The sequence below is a fragment of the Mirounga angustirostris genome, unplaced genomic scaffold (genome assembly GCF_029215605.1).
Source record: "Mirounga angustirostris isolate CCGP_5_RB_7025 unplaced genomic scaffold, mMirAng1.0.hap1 SCAF_2, whole genome shotgun sequence".
NCBI lineage: Eukaryota > Metazoa > Chordata > Mammalia > Carnivora > Phocidae > Mirounga > Mirounga angustirostris.
The window spans coordinates 35430094-35450007 of record NW_026991710.1 but is presented as its reverse complement, the minus strand read 5'-3'; the positions used below and the strand labels follow the sequence as shown (position 1 = coordinate 35450007).

Genomic DNA, 19914 nt, shown 5'->3' with positions numbered 1-19914 from the left:
TGCAATTCTGAACGTCAGGATGGTAAATATCTTGTACACTTAGAAACAGTAAAAAGAAAATCACAATGTTTATGATTAATAAACTGAACTATGTATGCATTTTATATCTTTCAATAAGAAGAATAAAAATTAAGTTCTTATTAAATTCTTCAATAAGAATTCAAAAGACTGGGGCGCCTGGGTGGCTCAGTCGGTTAAGCGTCTGCCTTCGGCTCAGGTCATGATCCCAGGGTCCTGGGATCGAGCCCCGCATTGGGCTCCCTGCTCAGTGGGAGGCCTGCTTCTCCCTCTCCCACTCCCCCTGCTTGTGTTCCCTCTCTCACTGTGTCTCTGTCAAATAAATAATATCTTTGAAAAAAAAAAAAGAATTCAAAAGACTTAGAACATACTGAAATTTTTAAGTAAATACGACAGAAGAAAAATTAGCATTACTTAAATATAAATACCTAATATGATCCCTTAAGAAAAAAACAAAATGGAAAAAGCTAAGACTAGACAATAAATATTTATCTTCACTTAGAATGAAGACATCTTACATATTTCTTAAAACTGCATGAGAAAACTTAATGCTAGTAAGTTTGCAATAAACACTCTCAAATATAGCTGCTAAGAACATAAATTTTAATTTTTTTAAAAAAGTAAATTGGCAATATTTATCAAATCTGTTTGTCCCAATTCTGATAACACAATCTAAAGATACCATTCAAAATGCAAACAATAATTTATACTGTGAAATACTTATCTTTAAGATTTTTTTTTTTTTTTTTTTTGACAGAGAGATTGACAGCGAGAGCAGGAACACAAGCAGGGGGAGTGGGAGAGGGAGAAGCAGGCTTCCCGCTGAGCAGGGAGCCCGATCCCAGGACCCTGGGATCATGACCTGAGCCGAAGGCAGACGCTTAACGACTGAGCCACCCAGGCGCCCCACTTATCTTTAAATACATTTAGAGATTTATATATTTCAAAATATATATGCTCCTTTATAATGAAAAATAGCAAACAGTGTTAAAGGCTAAAAGACTTAGATGTAATCAGATTTAATCAATATAAAAGTCTGAGTGTAAGAGATAGTTATATGAAAGAAAGAAAATGAAAGAAAGAAAGAAAGAAAGAAAGAAAGAAAGAAAGAAAGAAAGAAAGAAAGAAAGATAGATCTACCTGTGTATGTGTGCAAATTCCAGATTCTGCCAGTAAAGGGAAGGCATGTGCTCTTCTCCTCCTCTAATTCCTTTCCCATTGGTTGGAATGTGGGAGTGAAGGTGGAAAATGGAAGCCCCATGTTCATGATAGCAAATCCACAAGGTAGAGCCTGCATCTCCAACACAGAAACCTCTCCATACTGCCCTTGATTTCTGTACCTGCTGTATACAGCCTCTGGGCACCTACTCAATTCAGTGTTCTAAATGACAACATGGCATAACTATATACATAATCAGCTACAAAAATTAATAAGTTTTTCTCATTGATCAAAATTTAGCAACACACCTGTAAAGGTTTGGGTATATGTGTGTGCCAGAGCTGATGGGTGAGAAACAGGATACAGATCTGTGCCCCATTCTTACACCATTTAAGAAAGATCAGAATCTCCCTTTCTTACACTTTAAAACAATGTCATTAACAAAATGCATTGAACTATTCCAGAAAATAGATCAAGTTCTCAAGGAGAATTTAAAAACTGCCCCTGGAAAATATTCATAAATAAGTCTCTAAAGCAAACTATTAAAAATTACATCAGAGATTGCTAATTGTGCCCCAATATTCATCTTCCTCTACTCCTTTGGTAATAGAACCATTAATTTCTAACTGGGAACAGGTTGCCCAGAATGAAATTTACATTTCACAGTCTTCCTTATAGCTAGACATGGCAATGTAACTAGACCCTGGCCAACAGGATGTAAGTAGAAATGGTCTATGAAAACTCGAGTAAGTGTTCTTCCTTAAAGGGAAGGGTGTATCCTTATCCTTCCTCATTCATGCTGGCTAAGAGCAGACACGAGATTTGTATCTGGAGCAGACATCTAGGACCACGAGTTACAAGCTATATGTTAAGATGGCAGGGAGACCTGGTGGAAGGAACTTGAGTCCCTCATGTTTGTGGAGTTTCCTTATTAGTTGTGGATTGTCTACTTCCACTTCCTGTTTGTGAGAAAGAGAAATAAATCTCTGCCTTCTTTAAGTCACTCTCACTTTGGGCTTCCTGTTAATCCTAAATATCACAAAGATCAGAAATATATCATTATGCTGTGCTCCCAAAAGTATCAGAAGGGGATGCAGACAATACAAAATCTACTACTATGGACAAATCAATGCATAATTAAAGGATTTTAACATGGGAGTCATTATCACAGGTCTGCAACACTTACCAATACCTCAAGAACATCAGTTAGTTGTTTCTTTATCTCTTTTAGTTCTCCAAATTGTAAATCCTGTGATCCATAAAAGTTCCCCAGTCATAGCCTCTCTGCTGGCTCATTAAAAAAAACCAGTGAAATCACTGCTTTGTTATTTTATAGTGTACTCGAGAGAATTATCTTCCTATGTTATACGAGAAAAATTAAAAATATAGCCACTTTCAAAAATCAATTGTAGAGCTCTACGGTGCCATCACAAATCTGGCAATTGGCCCAGATTGAAATGTATTGAATATTTTGTTGAAACCAGAAAAAACCTGCCCCAGCTGGACAGTGTGAGAAGAGAAGGAACAGTTGTATATACTTCCTAGTCTCTCCATGCTTGAGTTCTTGAGAGAAACTGCTTGCTGAAAAACTAATTTCAAAAAGGTGACTGTTACTCTAACACTTACTTCAGGTATATGAACCACAGGAAAATAGAAAGAATGATAGAAGTTAGGCATGTCTCCAGAGCAGCATGTTAGGAGTAAAGAGAAACAAGCCATCTGGCTCATCTGGTGTGGTAGTGAGGCATTTGGTGGGGGTGACGGTCAAAATGGATCAGGCACAGCTGCTGGAGAGTACAAAGAATTCAGAAGATTGAGGGAACTTGATTAGCTATAAATGACCTATACCTACAAATATTGCCGCTCGCATACACATAAGCAAAAAAAAAAAAGTTCAACAGGTATGTCTCAAAAACAAACAAATAAACACACCATGGAATGACAATTTTCAGTAAACCACCACCGTTTCCCAATATCCCAGATTTCTCCTTAAGGGATACAAAGACAACTGACCTCAGTGCAATTCAAAGATTACTAATCACTCAAGAATAACAATAATGGCAATATCAATTTGTATAAAAATGGCTTGTTAAAATATTAAAGTCTGACAAAGATATAGACTAGTTGTTGTCTTTGCCTTGCTTCCTTCTAAAGGGAATATAGTTTTCTTTTTTTAAGATTTTTAATTTATTTATTTAACAGAGATAGAGAGCATAAGTAGGCAGAGCGGCAGACAGAGGGAGAGGGAGAAGCGGGCTCCCTGCCAAGCAGGGAGCCCGATGCGGGGCTCAATCCCAGGACCCTGGGATCATGACCCGAGCCGAAGGCAGCTGCTTAACGGACTGAGCCACCCAGGCGCCCCTAAAGGGAATAGTTTTCAAAAGCTCTCAAAAAAAATTAAGAAGTTACAGTAAGAATCAGCCACATGAATAACAAATAGCAATGTGTGTAACTGAAGAAAAGAAACCTCATTTAAAGTGGAGTCAGGAGGCCAAAAGGGAGCGCTCTCATATATCACCACTTGTCATCAATTGCAGGCTCAGTTGAAGAGGCATATCTTACATTCCCAAAAGGAAAAAGCTTTACCCCAGCTGGAAGAAGGAAGATTTTTCCCCTTGTCTGGCAACAGCCCAGCCAATAAGAAACCAGACTTGCCTATAGCTTTTGCTATAGTATGCTTGTCCCAAATTGTAATTCCTCTGCTATTCCTGAATAAGCCCATTTTGCTGATTAAAAAAAAAAAAAAACAAACAAACTGTATCTTTTACTTTTAAGGTTGACAAATTGAATGAGAAAAAAATAGTAATAAGTGTCGCTTTTAAGGTCTTTTTTTTAATCCCATAACCTTTTGTGGTTAAGCTTTTATGGTCCCTCAAAAGCCACTGATTTTTAGAAGATACCTTAACATGATTACAGAGAGTGAATATAAAGAATAAAAAAATTGAAAGTAGTTTAAAAACGACCATAAATAGTATTTTTAAATGATTTTCTTCTGAAATTCTAGTATTTGGGAACTAAAAATGAAAGCAGACATACCCCAAACTAAGATTCCATAAATAATGTGTTGCTTACTCTGAACACCAGAAATATTTCTTTAAACATAAGCACTGCTTTTCATCACAAAGGAATTTGAAAGATCACTTTCTTCTTCCAGAGAGATCAGAAAAGATAAAAAATGATAATCAATACCTGTCATTTTAATCAAGGAGTATAGCCTTTAGACCTTTACTTTCCCCTTCCCACGTCTCCTTCTGACACAGTCATCTGGAACAGCATTTAAAAGAGAATTATTTCAAAAAAAAAAGAGAGAGGGAGAGAGAATTACTTCTAAATTTCACCAATATTGTGGCCAGGTTTAACCTAGCCCATATGTGTCCTTTGTGCATATTACAGAAAGGTACTCTTTCTTCCAGACTGACGTCTCTTGATCTTGTCACAATGCATAGCTTGTCAGTCAGAGCATGGCCCCCCTCTCTTCCTGGACAGGAGCCCTAGGGCAGACAAGGCACAGTCTGTCCAACATCCATGGCAGCCCTGCTTGCACCTGAAAGATTGAGGTTGTTTGCCTCAAATTCTTTTCTCAAAAAACTCTGAGAAATTTCCTCCCCCTCCATGGTTATACTGCGCTTATACAACCTTTAATGGAAGAATCAGGAGAAAAGTTAAAGAAATAAATTCCTAGGAGCTTTATTTAAAGCAACAGAAGAGGGGCACCTGGGTGGCTCAGTCGGTTAAGCGTCTGCCTTAGGCTCAGGTCATGATCTCAGGTCTTGGGATCGAGCCCCACGTCAGGCTCCCTGCTCAGCAGGGAGTCTGCTTCTCCCTCTCTCTCTGCAGCTCCCCCTGCTTGTGCTCTCTCTCTCAAATAAATAAAATCTTTTAAAAAATGAAAATAAAAAAAAAATAAAGCAACAGAAGATTTGTTCTGAAGTTTTGCAAATGTACTTCTAATACCCAACCCACTTACTCAACCACTGACTTAGGCTTTCTCTGAGCTTTCCCAGCACTTAGAGGGCACAATTTTCAAGAAAACCAGAAGGAACACAGCTAGAAATCATTATATTCAGCTACTCTAATTTTTCTTAATCTCCATTTTAAAGATAATCCTATTTTTCCCAGTTTTTTTCTTTTCCTATCATGCTTTTTAAAGTATATATAATATTAATTCACAAGTCTAAATGATCATAGATTAATAATTTAATTTTAACATGGCATTTTTATCTAAAACAAGACTACTTTTTAAATAATGTTTGTAATCTCTTTAGAATAACCAATGTAACTTACTACCTTTAACCCAATTCACTCACTCTAGCACAAATCAAATTTTATTTTCTCACAATTCATCATGTTTATATTTTTCATGTATTCTACAAGTTGTTTCCAAACATTGTGACCTATTTTATAACTTTTATTCTCTCAATCTTAGTCATTTCTTTCCCCTTAGCAATATTAAAACTTGAAGATGACTCATATTATCAGAGAAAATATAGAGATCCTCTTCTCACAACAACTGAATATATATGTGTGTGTGTATATACATATATATATAGCATAATAATATAACATACGCCATAGTCTCATGTATATAAAATACTTGAAGACCACTGAACTCACAAAGATATAAAAATGCGCCACAGAAGATACCTTTGACTCCAATTCAAAGCAGATTTCTCTTAAAAATAGGCTACAAATACAGAAATTTGGGTGAAAAATCAGATCTAAAAGATTCTCTCTGGCCATCCTTCCTCCCTCCACTCTGCCCCAAATATGTCAACCAAGTCCTAAAGAGTAACAGAGACTACAAGAGTAAGGGGCTGAACCATCCCACTGGCTACACAAATCATCAAATCTCTTCTATTTCTTCTATTTAGGTACAAACCCAGTGACCATACAGTTAGTATCATTCATTAAAAATTATCATGTATTTATGCTTCAAAAAATGATAGAAATGATAATGATTAACCTTAGACTTAAAGAAAAAGATAATATTAAGAATAATGTAATCAAAGTAAATGATGATAACACATACATGCATACATATACGCATTCATGCATATATTGATAGATGTATACCTAATACATAATACATACAAAATAAAGGGGAGAGAAAAAGGGGGAAATGATGGAGCAGAAGAATGCCAGTTAATAAATGCAGAAATAATAAACTTAGAAAAATCACCCTTTTGCAACCCCCTACGTGATACTGATGCTAACACCACTGAGTGAAAAGTTGAAGAACAGGTTTCAGAGCATCATCTCACATACCGCTTTTCATTTGTAAGAGGAAGATCTTCCTTTATGTTGCAGAGATCTAAGCAGACATCAAGTAACTAAATAACCAAATTGTTCATTATCAAGAATGGCACAAACAGACATCATGTGCTTCCTAACGTGATGCAACAGGAAGTACACAAATGGAAGTGGGACATTCTTCTAGACAATGAGCCCACACTCCAAAAATGTCAAGAGCATGAAAGCAAACAAAAAAAAAAACAGAGGAACTATTGTAGATGAAGGAGATTAAAAAGACATGACAGCAAAATGCATTCCATGATTTCTGTTGAATCTTGAATTTAAAAAAGAACTATAAGGGGCAGCACCTAGGTGGCACAGTAGGTTAAGCATCTGACTCTTGGTTTCAGCTCAGGTCACGATCTCAGGGTCATGGGATCCAGCCCCGTGTCCCATACGGTTTGTGCTCAGCAGAGTCGGCTTAAGACTCTCTCTCCCTCTCTTCCGGCCCTTTCCCACCACGCTCATGCATTCTCTCTCTCTCTCTCTCAAATAAATAATCTTAAAAAAAAAAAACTATAAGGGACTTTTTCTTTAATAATTGAAGAAATTAGAATATGGACTGTATGTTTAATTATATTACTGAACAACTGTTTAATCTATTCGATGTACTAGTAGTATTGTGGATGTGTAAGAAAAGTTCTTGGAGAAACATACTAAATAATTTAGAGGTGAATTGTTATAATATCTGCAATTTATTTTCAAATAGCTCAGAAAAATGTGTATGCATGATACATAAACATACATAGACATGGATACATACACACAGGAAGAGAGAGATAAAGTACATGTGGAAAAAGGGAAAAAGGAAAAGGGTTAACTGGTAACTAGCAAAGAATGTATTATTACTTATTGGATTATTCTTTTAACTTTCATAGCATTGAGATTTTCAAAACAAATTGTGGAAGAAACGAGCTAAAGGGAAAAGGAAGGAAAGTTAATTGATCTGGAAGTGCTTCCAGATAATTCCTTGGAGTAGATAGTTCCCATTATATCATTGAAATGCTATGTTAGAGGCAACATAAATATATATTATGATATTATATAATAATATGAAAGTATAATCACCTCTGAAGAAAATGTCCAAACAGATTAACTCAAAGATGAAATTCAGTTAACAGTTAAAATTACCCAGAAGCAGCATGGCACCTAAACTCTACAACCAGATAATAGTGAATTTTAATTTCACTTTTGCTATTTACTAGATGGGCATGATCCCCAACATTAACTGGACATTTTCTGGATTTCTTTTCTGTAAAACAGATAATAATACTTAACCCGTATGGTTGCCTGACAATTAAATGTTGTGATGCTGCCGGTCAGTGGGTCTCAAACATCAGTTGCACCAGGCACCTGGATCTGTAAGACCTGGCCCCACTCCAAGTTTTCCAATTCAGTAGGTCTGGGATGGAGCTCAAGAATGTGCATTTCCAACAAGTTCCCAGGTGATTCTGGTGCTGCTGGTCTGGAGACCATACTTTGAGAATTGAGACTATATAGATATTCAAATAGAAAATTGCGCATACTCCACCAGCAACAATACAGGGAGAAATCTGGTCCACCACCCCTCAAGGTGGCCTTTATTACTTTGAATGTGCTCCTTCACCACCCTATTGTGACTTGCACATTTTTTTTCCCTTCAGTTGGAAGATCCTCATCCTTCCCATCCTTGCCCTGATCCTAAACACACATAAACCTCTCACTTGCCAAGAACTGAATACATACAGCATGTAAACTGCACTGACTTAGTTCTGTTTCTTCCCTGAAAGTGGATGTCATATGTAAAACAAAACAAGACAGCCTGATTATACTGGATTCTCCTTAACCCACCCCTGGGACATAACCTCCAGGATGGTCAGACAGATCCAAATCTTCAGTACCAGACTCAGAAAACTCATTGCCATAGGCCTCATGGGCCCCAGCTTAGGTCCTCTTTTTTCATACCACTGTCTGGATCAATTCCAAGCTTACTCTGCACTCTGATTTGGGATTGGGGGCCTCGACCCTCATGGATAGTTGTCAGAGGAATAGAATAATAGACTGTAAAGAGTATGGCTCCAGAGACCCAAAGAATCCTTGCGTGATTACTAGCTACAAGGCTCTTACAGTCCCTTGAGCCTTAGTGTGCTAATCTGTACAATGGGAAAAACATAACTTGATTCATAAGATGAAAGGAGATAATGTATATAAAAGCACTGAACTCAGTATCTGACTATAGTAAGCATAAGATATGTTAGATTAAAAAAAAAATTGGACTGATGATGAAGAGGACAATGACAATTGATAAAGGAAGGACAAGAAAAACCTTCCTATTGGTGAAATTTTAAACCTTTGGCTATTCCCTGGCCAGCTTCTGTTCTACATTTCTCCCTCCATCTTAGACTCCCACCATGCCTCATAGCCCAGTAACAGGACTCTGAAAACCAAATTAAAAATCTTTCCAATAGCTGTCTTAAATCCTAAGACCAATGAATGGGCATTCTGTTCTTCCAATGGTAGAAAGGACTTTTAAAGGGTAATGGGAACAATTACTAAGCTTCATGGAATTTCTTAATGGTGGAGATGTTTCCAAGGCCCTCTTTATGCAGGGCCCTGAGGGTGGATGCTGGAAACATGGCCCCAAATAAAGCTAGAACACAGTGCTCTATTCTGCAATCTCATGAGATGGAATCCTGAGCGAGAGACAATAAGCAGTAGACGACAGAGCAATGGACTGAGTTAGCACAGCTGGATTTCAGTCAGGGGCTCTCACCAACAACTAGCTGTAGGGCCTTGGACATTATTTTGGAGTCCTCACTTATCCCATGTGTAAAATAAATACTCATTCTGTAGGATCTCTTCTACCTTTCACAAATGATGGTTATCTCTGTCTCAACTTTGGCTCTGGATAAGCCTTCTAACCTGGAAGAAGAATTATATGATTGACATAGAGGGTTGTTCAGCTCATGAAAGTCCTGACATTTGGGGCGCCTGGGTGGCTCAGTCGTTAAGCATCTGCCTTTGGCTCAGGTCATGATCCCAGAGTCCTGGGATCAAGCCCTGCATTGGGCTCCCTGCTCCATGGGAAGCCTGCTTCTCCCTCTCCCACTCCCCCTGCTTGTGTTCCCTCTCTCGCTGTGTCTCTCTCTGTCAAATAAATAAATAAAATCTTTAAAAAAAAAAGTCCTGACATTCACCCAGTAGCTGGCCTCAAGAACCAGATCACAATTGTAAGGAACCACCTTGAATAGAGAACAGAAGAAAATAATACTTTGTTAAAATAAGTTTTATGGAAAGGTAGTCAAAAACCTCACGGGTATATACTTACCATATTGACATTTCTATAGCTCCATGTATGCCCTAAAGAATGAAAAGAAATGCTTTTTAACCTTTAAAAAAAAGCTATAATCAGGTAACAAAATAGGCTGAACAGCATGATTTGATTTTTAAAGAATAGAGAGAGAGTTGTACACACCAAGGTAATAATGGTATTTATCACTCAGTGAGAGTTACAGATTTTTAAATTTTTGTCTTTAATTGTCAATATTTTCTTGTTTTCTACCATGTGCATGTATTGCTTTTGTAATAATAAGCAATACATAATATTCTGACTCCTGCTTCTCTCTCTGTCTTGCATTCTTTTACAGTTTCTCTGCCTAGAAAATAATTCAGAATACTATACTTCTAATCTTCATGGATAAAAAGAAAAGCGATTCATAGCTCCCTAGCATGTCTTCCAAAGAGAACAATTTTTTTTTCCATTAAACTCTACCTCAATCTTTATTGAGGTCCTTTAGGTTAATATCCTTAATTGTGACTGTTTCTCACAAAAAAAATAAGTACGTGCTCAGCCTTCCATCAAAAGGTGTTGCAGGTTTCAGAACTCAGATTCACCTGCTTGTACTAAAATTAGTTATGGAGGTTTTTACATTGGGTCCCTTTACAGCTTGAAGGAGACGGAAAAGGAGAGAATTGACAACATGGATTCAAATTCTACTCTAGATTGAATCATGACTCTGCCATTCTCAAGCTGTGCAACCTTGAGCCTTTTACTCACCCTCCCATGTCTTGTTTTCTCATCTGCAAAACGAGCATACGATGTTGCTAGGACTAAATGAAATCCTACTTGTAAAAAGGATAGTTCAGTACCTGAAAAACAACAGGTACTTATTAGAGCATTTGATGGCCCAATAAATTCAACTCTAATTAATTCTAAAATAAAAATTATGCTCCTTCTCAAATAACTTCAAACACTAAGCTTGTACAGTCCAATCCTAAATCTGATTCCATCCTCAGCTTTTCCCTGTTTCTGAGAGAAATAAATACACTTGAATATACTTTGGGCAATTTTTCTGCTTTGATTTTAATATATAAAAACTCTACCTACTCTTTCTCAATTTGAAGATCTTTTAAATGTGCAAATGAGCAATTTCTATTTCTTAATAAAAATATTATTATTTCTCAGAAGCAGAATTAGTATCTAATCAATCTAACTATACAAACACAAACTTTTTGAGCTGGAGGAAAATTAAGACGTAGGCACATCTTTTCCATTCAGACAGATGCCTGTTAATATAAACTCCCGTTTACATATTCAAAAAATTAGTTTTTGAGGTCCTAACACTGAAATAAACAGACTGTTAAATAGAATATTCAAAGGGGATGACCCAGACACACTAGTGCTGCTACATAAATGGGGAAAGTACTTAGCCCATTTTCCAAAGTGGTTTATAATAATACCTACTTCGGGGCGCCTGGGTGGCTCAGTCGTTAAGCGTCTGCCTTCAGCTCAGGTCATGATCCCAGGGTCCTGGGATCGAGCCCCGCATCGGGCTCCCTGCTCCGCGGGAAGCCTGCTTCTCCCTCTCCCACTCCCCCTGCTTATGTTCCCTATCTCGCTGTGTCTCTGTCTGTCATATAAATAAATAAAATCTTTAAAAAAAAAAATACCTACTTCACAGAGACACTGTGAGAATTTGATGAGAAAATAATTTAGCAGAATCTGAATACAGTAAGTGCTTATTAAATGTTATGAATATTATCATTACTTTTTATTACTGAGAAAATATAAGCACTTAAGTTAATTCCTCAAGATTTTTTAAAAGAAGACTGTATCAGAATAATTTCCCATGAAATTCACAGTGTATCCTGGTCTATTATCAAAGTTCATTCCTTGACAAATTATTCTTCTTGCTACTTCCTTGGCCAGCTTAAGAGAAAACCTCTTTAATTCCCTTACTTTGAAGTTACCCCTATGGGAGTACATTCACCTGGCTGAATTCAGCCCTTTACAGTGGGTAATTAGAAATTATTTTTCTTTTTAACCATGAAACCATTTAAACATGTAAGAGTACAAAAGGCAAGGGAAAGACACCTGTAAATGAAACAATGCTAAATTACCAAGTTTAACATGTGTTAAAACATTGCTTTCTTTTTTTTTTTTTTTTAAAGATTTTATTTATTTGCGAGAGAGAGAATGAGAGACAGAGAGCATGAGAGGGAGGAGGGTCAGAGGGAGAAGCAGGCTTCCCACTGAGCAGGGAGTCCGATGCGGGACTCGATCCCGGGACTCCAGGATCATGACCTGAGCCGAAGGCAGTCGCTTAACCAACTGAGCCACCCAGGCGCCCAAAACATTGCTTTCTTTACTTCAATTCTCTCACTTTGCTTTCTAAAAACTGAAATGTTATAGATACATGTATATCCTCAACCTGTCATTTTCTTCCCCAGCAGTAACCACTATCCTAATGTTGGTGTGTATTATTTTCATGATGTTTTTCTACTTTTATTATGTATGTAGAATCCATAAATAGGACTATTTCTAAATTTTACATAAATTATACTTTATCCTTTACAACTGATTTTTGTTTACTCGGCATTACATTTTTTAAATTAACTATTCATGTAGGCCTGGACCATTCATTATAAATCCTGCATACTAATTGTTTGAATAAACCATGGTTTATGTGTTTATTCACCGTTAAGTGGGTTATTTCCTGTATTACAAACTTGCTCAGAAATCTCCCTGTGTACAAGTGCCTGGGTTTTTCTAGGGTAGAGAAGTATCTTGGCAAGACTGATGCATCTTCAACTTTACAAAGTATTCCCAAATTGCTCTCCAAAGTCATCAAACCAATTTACACTTCAACCAACATGGGCATGATTTCATCTTCCCCCACACCCTTACTACTATTTGGTATCATTATATACATTGAATTTTTCCAACTTGCTATTGATATATCTTTTCACATCTGCCTGAATTATTTTCCAATCCAATCATTTGCCATGAATCTCATAATACCATTTTCTGGAAAAAGTCTGTAATACGAGAAAAAGAGCAAATGAACACATGATTCTAACAATTCAATCATTCATGAAAGATATCTTTTTAAATGAAAAGACCAAATCAAGGAAGGAAGGGAATGGATCAACATCTGAAAGTATAAATATGAATCAAAAAAGCATGTTCTTCTTATAAGGTAGCCACAGGTAAACCAGCACAAAAGAAATCTTAAAGTTTAGGGGCGCCTGGGTGGCTCAGTTGTTAAGTGTCTGCCTTCGGCTCAGGTCATTGTCCCAGGGTCCTGGGATCAAGCCCCGCGTCAGGCTCCCTGCTCGGCGGGAAGCCTGCTTCTCCCTCTCCCACTCCCCCTGCTTGTGTTCCTTCTCTCGCTTTGTCTCTCTCTGTCAAATAAATAAATAAAATCTTTAAAATAAAAAAAGAAATCTTAAAGTTTAATTCCTGTTCTGCAGTTTAGGACCAACTAGATTATACTAATTCCTTAAGAAACCACAAAAGCTGTAATTTCCTCTTTGTATCTTTCAGAAGCAGGGTAGAAGTATATAAAGCCCACTGTAAAAATTAATAAATTTTGCTTGTTGAGAGCTCATATTCCATTTAGTTGGTAAATCAAGATTAGTTCAATCATTTATACATCAGTTGAAGATAAATTAATAAGTTTGGTGCACTAGGTTGCTTTTACATAAAAGGAATTGAATACAAATCTTTCATGTTACAAAGGTGCTTGCTACTCGGCCTTCATAAAAATAAAAACCACAGTGGTCCTATGAATATTAATGCCAATAGTTTTACACAAAGGAATATTAAACACAACATTAAACTATTATGTGTTCTTGCCTACCAATATTGTACTCATCTCCAGAAAAAAAATTATGAGTAACCCTGGCCTTGATAAATGTAATTTTTGTTTTTTGTTGTTGCTTCTGTCATTATTGATTTGGTTATTCTATTTTCATTTATACTTTCTACCATTGAAAAATTGATAATATTCAGCTGTGTAAACTGTGTCTTTATCCGTTCAAGTCATTGGGATGTATTCTAGGTAACCTCGTCACAAGGAACATAGAAACTTCTAGAAATAAAGTCTTTACAGATACATGGAAAAATAAAGCTGATGCATGGTACTGGCACATTACATGCTAAGAAGCCATGAAGATGCTTTGATCTTGATCACAATAAGACTCTCTGTAGAACATTAAAAATAATTTTCTAGTGATTTATTAATTTCACATTAGACAAAAGTACACTGCATGTCCTTCCATTTTCTTTTTTTTTTTTTTTTTAAGATTTTATTTATTTGACAGAGAGAGGCACAGCAAGAGAGGGAACACAAGCAAGGGGAGTGGGAGAGGGAGAAGCAGGCTTCCCGCAGAACAGGGAGCCCGATGCAGGGCTCTATCCCAGCACCCTGGGATCATGACCTGAGCCAAAGGCAGATGCTTAACAACTGAGCCACCCAGGAGTCCCTGTCCTTCCGTTTTCATTACTTGTTTCAAGGAAGGAATAGGAAAAAGACTGCTTTGATTTAATGGCCTTTTAAAACTGACAATGCTTCATTACTTGGTGTTCAATAGAGTCAATGATTTAACTAAAGTTATATTTTTAAGTGTAATCATTTACTAAGAAATGATCTTTTAAAAAGCCAAAATGTTCATATCATTAATAAAGCAATGCAGTGATTTTAGGTTTTCATTTTGAAAATAATGTTGTAGTTATATTTCTTTTATAAATGCTATTTATGAAAAAAAATCACACACAAAATTGCTATTAAGTTTGTCTTAGGTGAAACTGTATAATGAGGAAAAGAAAATAGAATCAATACCATAGATCGTATTCCTGGGTGCATGCAGCTCACACAATAACTAAACAGCATGGTGTATTTTATGGCACTATTGAATACTTTGTGTTTAAAGAAAGGAAATAAATACAAAAATTTTCCACAGTCTTATATTTAGTTATGAAATTATTCTATTTTCAAATCCTTAAAAAAAATTCATTGGTTGCATCCTGGAATAAACCCCACTTGATCACAGAATGTAATTCTTTTTATATATTGATGAATTCTGTTGGCTAATATTTGTTACGGATTTCTACATCTATATTCATGAGGAACACTGTATATGGTTTCCTTTCTTTGTATGGTCTTTGCCTGATTTTGGTATCAGCTTCATAATGAATTGAGAAGTGGTCCCTCTCTCCTATTTTCTAGGAGAGATGATGTAAATTTAGTATTAATTTTTCTTTAAATGGTTAGTAGAATTCTCCAGTGCAACCATCTGGGTTTCAAGATTTCTTTGGGGGGAATGTTTTTCATTACAAATTCAATTTATTTAATAGTAATAGGACTATTCAAATTATTTCATATTATGAGTGTGGTGATTTGTGTTTTTTGAGAAATTGGTCCATTTCATCTAAGTTGTCAAATTTATGTGTGTACAATTGTTTATAGTATTCTATTATCATTTTGATATCTGCTTGATCTGTGGTGATATCCTCTTCCTTCCTGATATTGGTTATTTCTGTCCTCTCCTTTTAACTTTGGTTAAAGTCTTGCTGGAGGGTTATCAATTTTATTGATCTTTTCAAAGCTCAAGCTCTTTGTTTCATTGATTTTAATTGTCTTTCTTTTTTTTAGAGAGAGAGAGAGTGCAAAGGGGTGTCGTGGGGGGGTGTGCAGAGGGAGAGGAAGAGAGAGAATCTTAAACAGACTCCATGTCCAGCGCAGACCCCTACTTGGGGCTCAATCTCACAACCTTGAGATCATGACCCACTGAGCCACCTAGGTGCCCCATCTTTGTCTATTTTCAATTACATCCCATGTTGTTTCCTTCTTTCTATTTGATTTGGGTTTATTTTGCTCTTCTTTTTCTGGGTTCTTTAGGTGAGAGCTTAGATTATTGAGACTTTTCCTTGCTTCCAACAAGTGCGATCAGTGCTATAAATCTCTAAGTAGCCATGCCCCAGACGTTTTTATGTATTGCATCTTCACTTCAATTTCATTCAGTTCAATTTACTTTTGTCATTTCCTTTGAGACTTCCTTTATGATTATTTAGGAGTGTGTTGTTTAATTAGCACATACTGTTTAGTTTCCAAGTGTTTTGAGAAATTCCTGTGCAAATGTCCCTTTTCTTATAGGGATACCAGTCAAACTGTATACAGGGCCCACTCCAATCCAGGATAATCTCATTTTAACTTGATTACATCTGCAAAGAGCCTATTTCCAAATAAGATTACATTCACAGGTTCCAGGGATTAGGATCTGGGTATCTTTGGGGTCCATTAGTCAACCTACTACAGGGACTTTGTTTTAACTATAGAACAAAGTATTGGGAAAAGGATTGTCCTCCTTTTCGACAAGTCACAAACTATCTCAGAAAACATGCAGCACCTTTTACTCACAATTGTATATAGGATTATGATGGCTGGAATTGGAAATTAGACGCAATAAATCGATAACAGCCAAAGAACTAATTTCAACTATAAAGCATTTTCTTCAATTAATTTGATGATAAATATAGAAAATTCTAAATCACACACAAGTATAACTAGTTTTCTTTTATAGCAAAATCAAATTTTGTCATGATATATGTACCTAAGTAATTCTTATTTTAAAGTATGCCTTTCCCACTAGAGATTAATCTTCAAATGAGGACTCCTGTCCTGTACTGTTGAATCCTTAGGGCTTAGCCTAGTGTCTAACATATGTTAGGGACTCAACAAATATGTGTTCAACAGATTGCATAAATGAAAGCATACAATCTGATGACAGCATTTGCATGAATTCCTTTAACAAGACCAATGCTTCTATTTTGACCCGAGTCCAGATCCTCTGCTCTATCTAATTGTCTACTTGAAGATCCCACTCAGATCCATGGTAGCCCAGCTGTTTCTGATATAAATGCTGACATGATATGAGCAGGGTACTCCAAATCTTTTTGTGTTGAGTGTCCTAAAAATAAAACATCTTCATCAATTGCAGAGTTGTCATTTTCTTTTTCTTTTTTTACATTTTGATTCTGTGAAATTTTGAAAACAAAAAATACAATGACTGAGACAGCAAACATGCATGCTCCAGCTATCCATGGTGTGACCCAGGCTTCTAGAAAAAGAAATCCATCCAGACATAACCAAAGTCCACTTTAACTTTTCTAGTTCCATTTTACTCTCCTGCCCACACCCCATCTCATTATCATGACCTTGAGCTGTATACTTTCAGTTCTTTCTAAAAACACATTTATATTTAGGTCTTCTATTTACCTTTACTCTTTCTTATAGAGTTTGAATAGAGAAATATTTTAATTTTTAAATATGGATAGCCAATTGTTTATTTATCCGTCATGCACTGATTTGTAATTTTTTTTTAATATTTATTTATTTAAGTAACCTCTATACTCAATATGGAGCTTGAACTCATGACCTTGAGATCAAGAGTCACATGCTCTTCTGACTGAGCCAGCCAGGCGCCCCTACATTTTTTAGATATAATTTTCCATTTATGTTAGTGTCTCCTAGTTTCCCTTTTCTATACCCCTGGCCAATAACACACTGTTTAATTACTATAGCTTTATAAGGAATATTGATACCTAGTAAGGCAATTCCCCCAGTTTTGTTCTTCATCTTGGCTATTCTTGCATCTTTACTCTTCCATGTAAGTTTTTGGATCAGTTCACCAAATTTCATGACAAAAAAATAAGAAAAGAAAAACAAACCTAATTGGTATTTTGCCTGCAAACGAATTAATTTATAATTTAATTTAGGGGATTTTACTTCATTATGATATGGGATTCTTGGAATCTATGAACATAACATTTCTCCATTTTCAGGTCTTAACATTTAACATATATAAAATATCTAATACAAAACATTTTTTAATGTTCTATAATTTTCTACATAAAGATCTTTGACATACACCAGCCATCTAATAGCTTTTGTCAATATTGAGAATTTTGTTTTTAACATGTTTTCTAAATAATTATTGGGATAATATTAGCTAGTGTTTATTGAGTGCTTATTAGGCTAGGCACTGTTCTAAGGACTTTACCTATATTAACTAATCTAATCTTCATAACTACTGTTAGGGATAAATAATATTCTTAGCTCCCATTTTATAGGTAAGGAAACTGAGACACAGAGAGACTAAGTATCTTGCCTCAAGTCACACACACACACACACATATATATATACACATATTTAGGATTATATATATATATATATGTATATATATATATATATATATATATATGATTAGAAAAGAATTATGATGTCCTGCCATCAGGTTGCCAGGGAGTAGGGTGCCTCATGGAAGGTCTCAGATACTTAAAGTAACTGTGGCTATCTATAAATGGGGCAAACAAGAGGGCCTTTTCCTGCCCAAATGCTTTGTGACAAAATCAAATCTGATTTGCTCTTTCAATTAAAATTACAAGCTCATATTAAAATTTGTAAAATAAAATTATAAAATGTGAAGCAAAAAATAGGTAAATATCCCTTTAAGAGTTGTGCTGTTCTAGAATATTAAATCATTTTGTAGCTGCCTGGCCATCTGACAAGAACTGAAAAATAAGAAAATGAGTTTTGGAAAGGACAAAGCATTCCTAAGTTCTATAGGTACATACTAATGGGCAAGGACACTTCCTATACTGAATATGCCAATGCAGATCTTTAAGGAAGTTATACAGACTGCTACCACAAACCACTAATGATGGAAAAAAAAATCATCTCTTAATGAGGCAAAAATTAATTATTGTTAATTCTGTCTTGATAGCTGGATGCAACATGCCTATTTTTTTCAAGTTGATGTCTCCAAAATAAACATACATCATTTATTATTGTCTGGTTTGTAATTTTGCTCAGATTGATCTACCTGATTTATTCATGTTCTATTTGCCTAGTCCTACTCATTTATAAATATTTTGTAAAAGTTATCTTCTAATCACAAAACTGCAGCGTCCTTCTCTGTGTCTTTTTGAAGCCAGCCAGCCCTTATGGTTCTGAGGTTGCCAGGTTCCATCCATCATAACCAACCCCTAAAGCTCGTGAGTTCCTGCTAGGAACAAATCTGAGGACTGAGACCAAATTTCTCAGCAACATTCTGCAAAAATGAAGAATCATCTCAAACCTTCACCTCAAAAATAAACAACAATATGACAGACTATGGACTCTGAAAAACAAACTGAGGGTTCTAGAGGGGAGGGGGGTGGGAGGATGGGTTAGCCTGGTGATGGGTATTAAAGAGGGCACATTCTGCATGGAGCACTGGGTGTTATATGCAAACAATGAATCATGGAACACTACATCAAAAACTACTGATGTAATGTATGGTGAGTAACATAACATAATAAAAGAAAAATTAAGTAAAAAAAGTAAATAAATAAATTGTAAAGAGTATTACCTTAAAAAAAAAAATAAACAACTAGGAAGTCACACTAGCCCACTTCCATTCTTTACAGCTTCTCATTTTCAGATATTTGTATCAATGCACCTGCCTTAGAATGGAATTATTCTCCAAAGAGCTCAAGTTATTCAAAGTGAAAGTGAAAGTAAGTCCTCTGTATGGGCTGTTTCATAGCATATCTTTAATATTATTTTAAAAACAAAATTCCTTTTTCAACTATACCTTTACCTCTCTTAGGCTGGAGTTCATCACCCTGTATTATTCTTGTCATTATATAATATTCATTTCCCAATTAAATTAACTTGTCCAAATAAAAACTAGTTTTGGTTCCTGTATATCAGATTATCAGAATATTCAAAATCTCCCTAAGGACCACTCTCTCCTAAGGGGTCCAAAACTCCATGAAAGTGGGTCAGGCCAAAGAGACCAATCATATTTCAGTGGTAGACACTGTGAGTTGCCATACCAGCAACTCATCTTCTTCTTTCTAACAGAACCTTCATTTTATTAGTTGCTCTCTATGTAGCTATTTCCTTCAGGGAAAACAAGACCCATCTCCCTCCCTAGCAGGTGACTCCCGATTGATTGCAGCCATTTATAGTGGTTTTATGCCTCTTGGCAAACGTTTGGTTTGGCATAGCATGTGACCCAATGAGACATGGGGAGAAGTCTGCTGAGGGACTTTGGGGGCAATGTTTCCCCTTTCTTAAAAAGAGACCCAAGGTAGAAAGATTTCTTTTTTCCCTTCCTCTTGATATTGATATGAAAG

General features: G+C 36.0%; 1 protein-coding gene across 30 annotated transcripts in view; it reads right to left on the bottom strand.

Moving 5' to 3' along the window:
* Positions 1-19914, bottom strand: part of GRXCR1 (glutaredoxin and cysteine rich domain containing 1) — a 309082-nt gene that overhangs the window by 272220 nt on the left and 16948 nt on the right. For 5 of the 30 annotated variants that reach the window (XR_010409353.1, XR_010409349.1, XR_010409352.1 and 2 more), the window contains one exon: positions 9777-9808. The exons of 19 other annotated variants lie outside the window; for them this stretch is intronic. The gene's annotated coding sequence lies outside the window, so the exon portion shown is untranslated. Of the gene's footprint in view, positions 1-4366; positions 4916-6442; positions 6971-9776; positions 9809-19914 lie in introns of those variants that run through there. 6 more of the 30 variants (XR_010409370.1, XR_010409383.1, XR_010409372.1 and 3 more) reach the window with 3 other exon arrangements.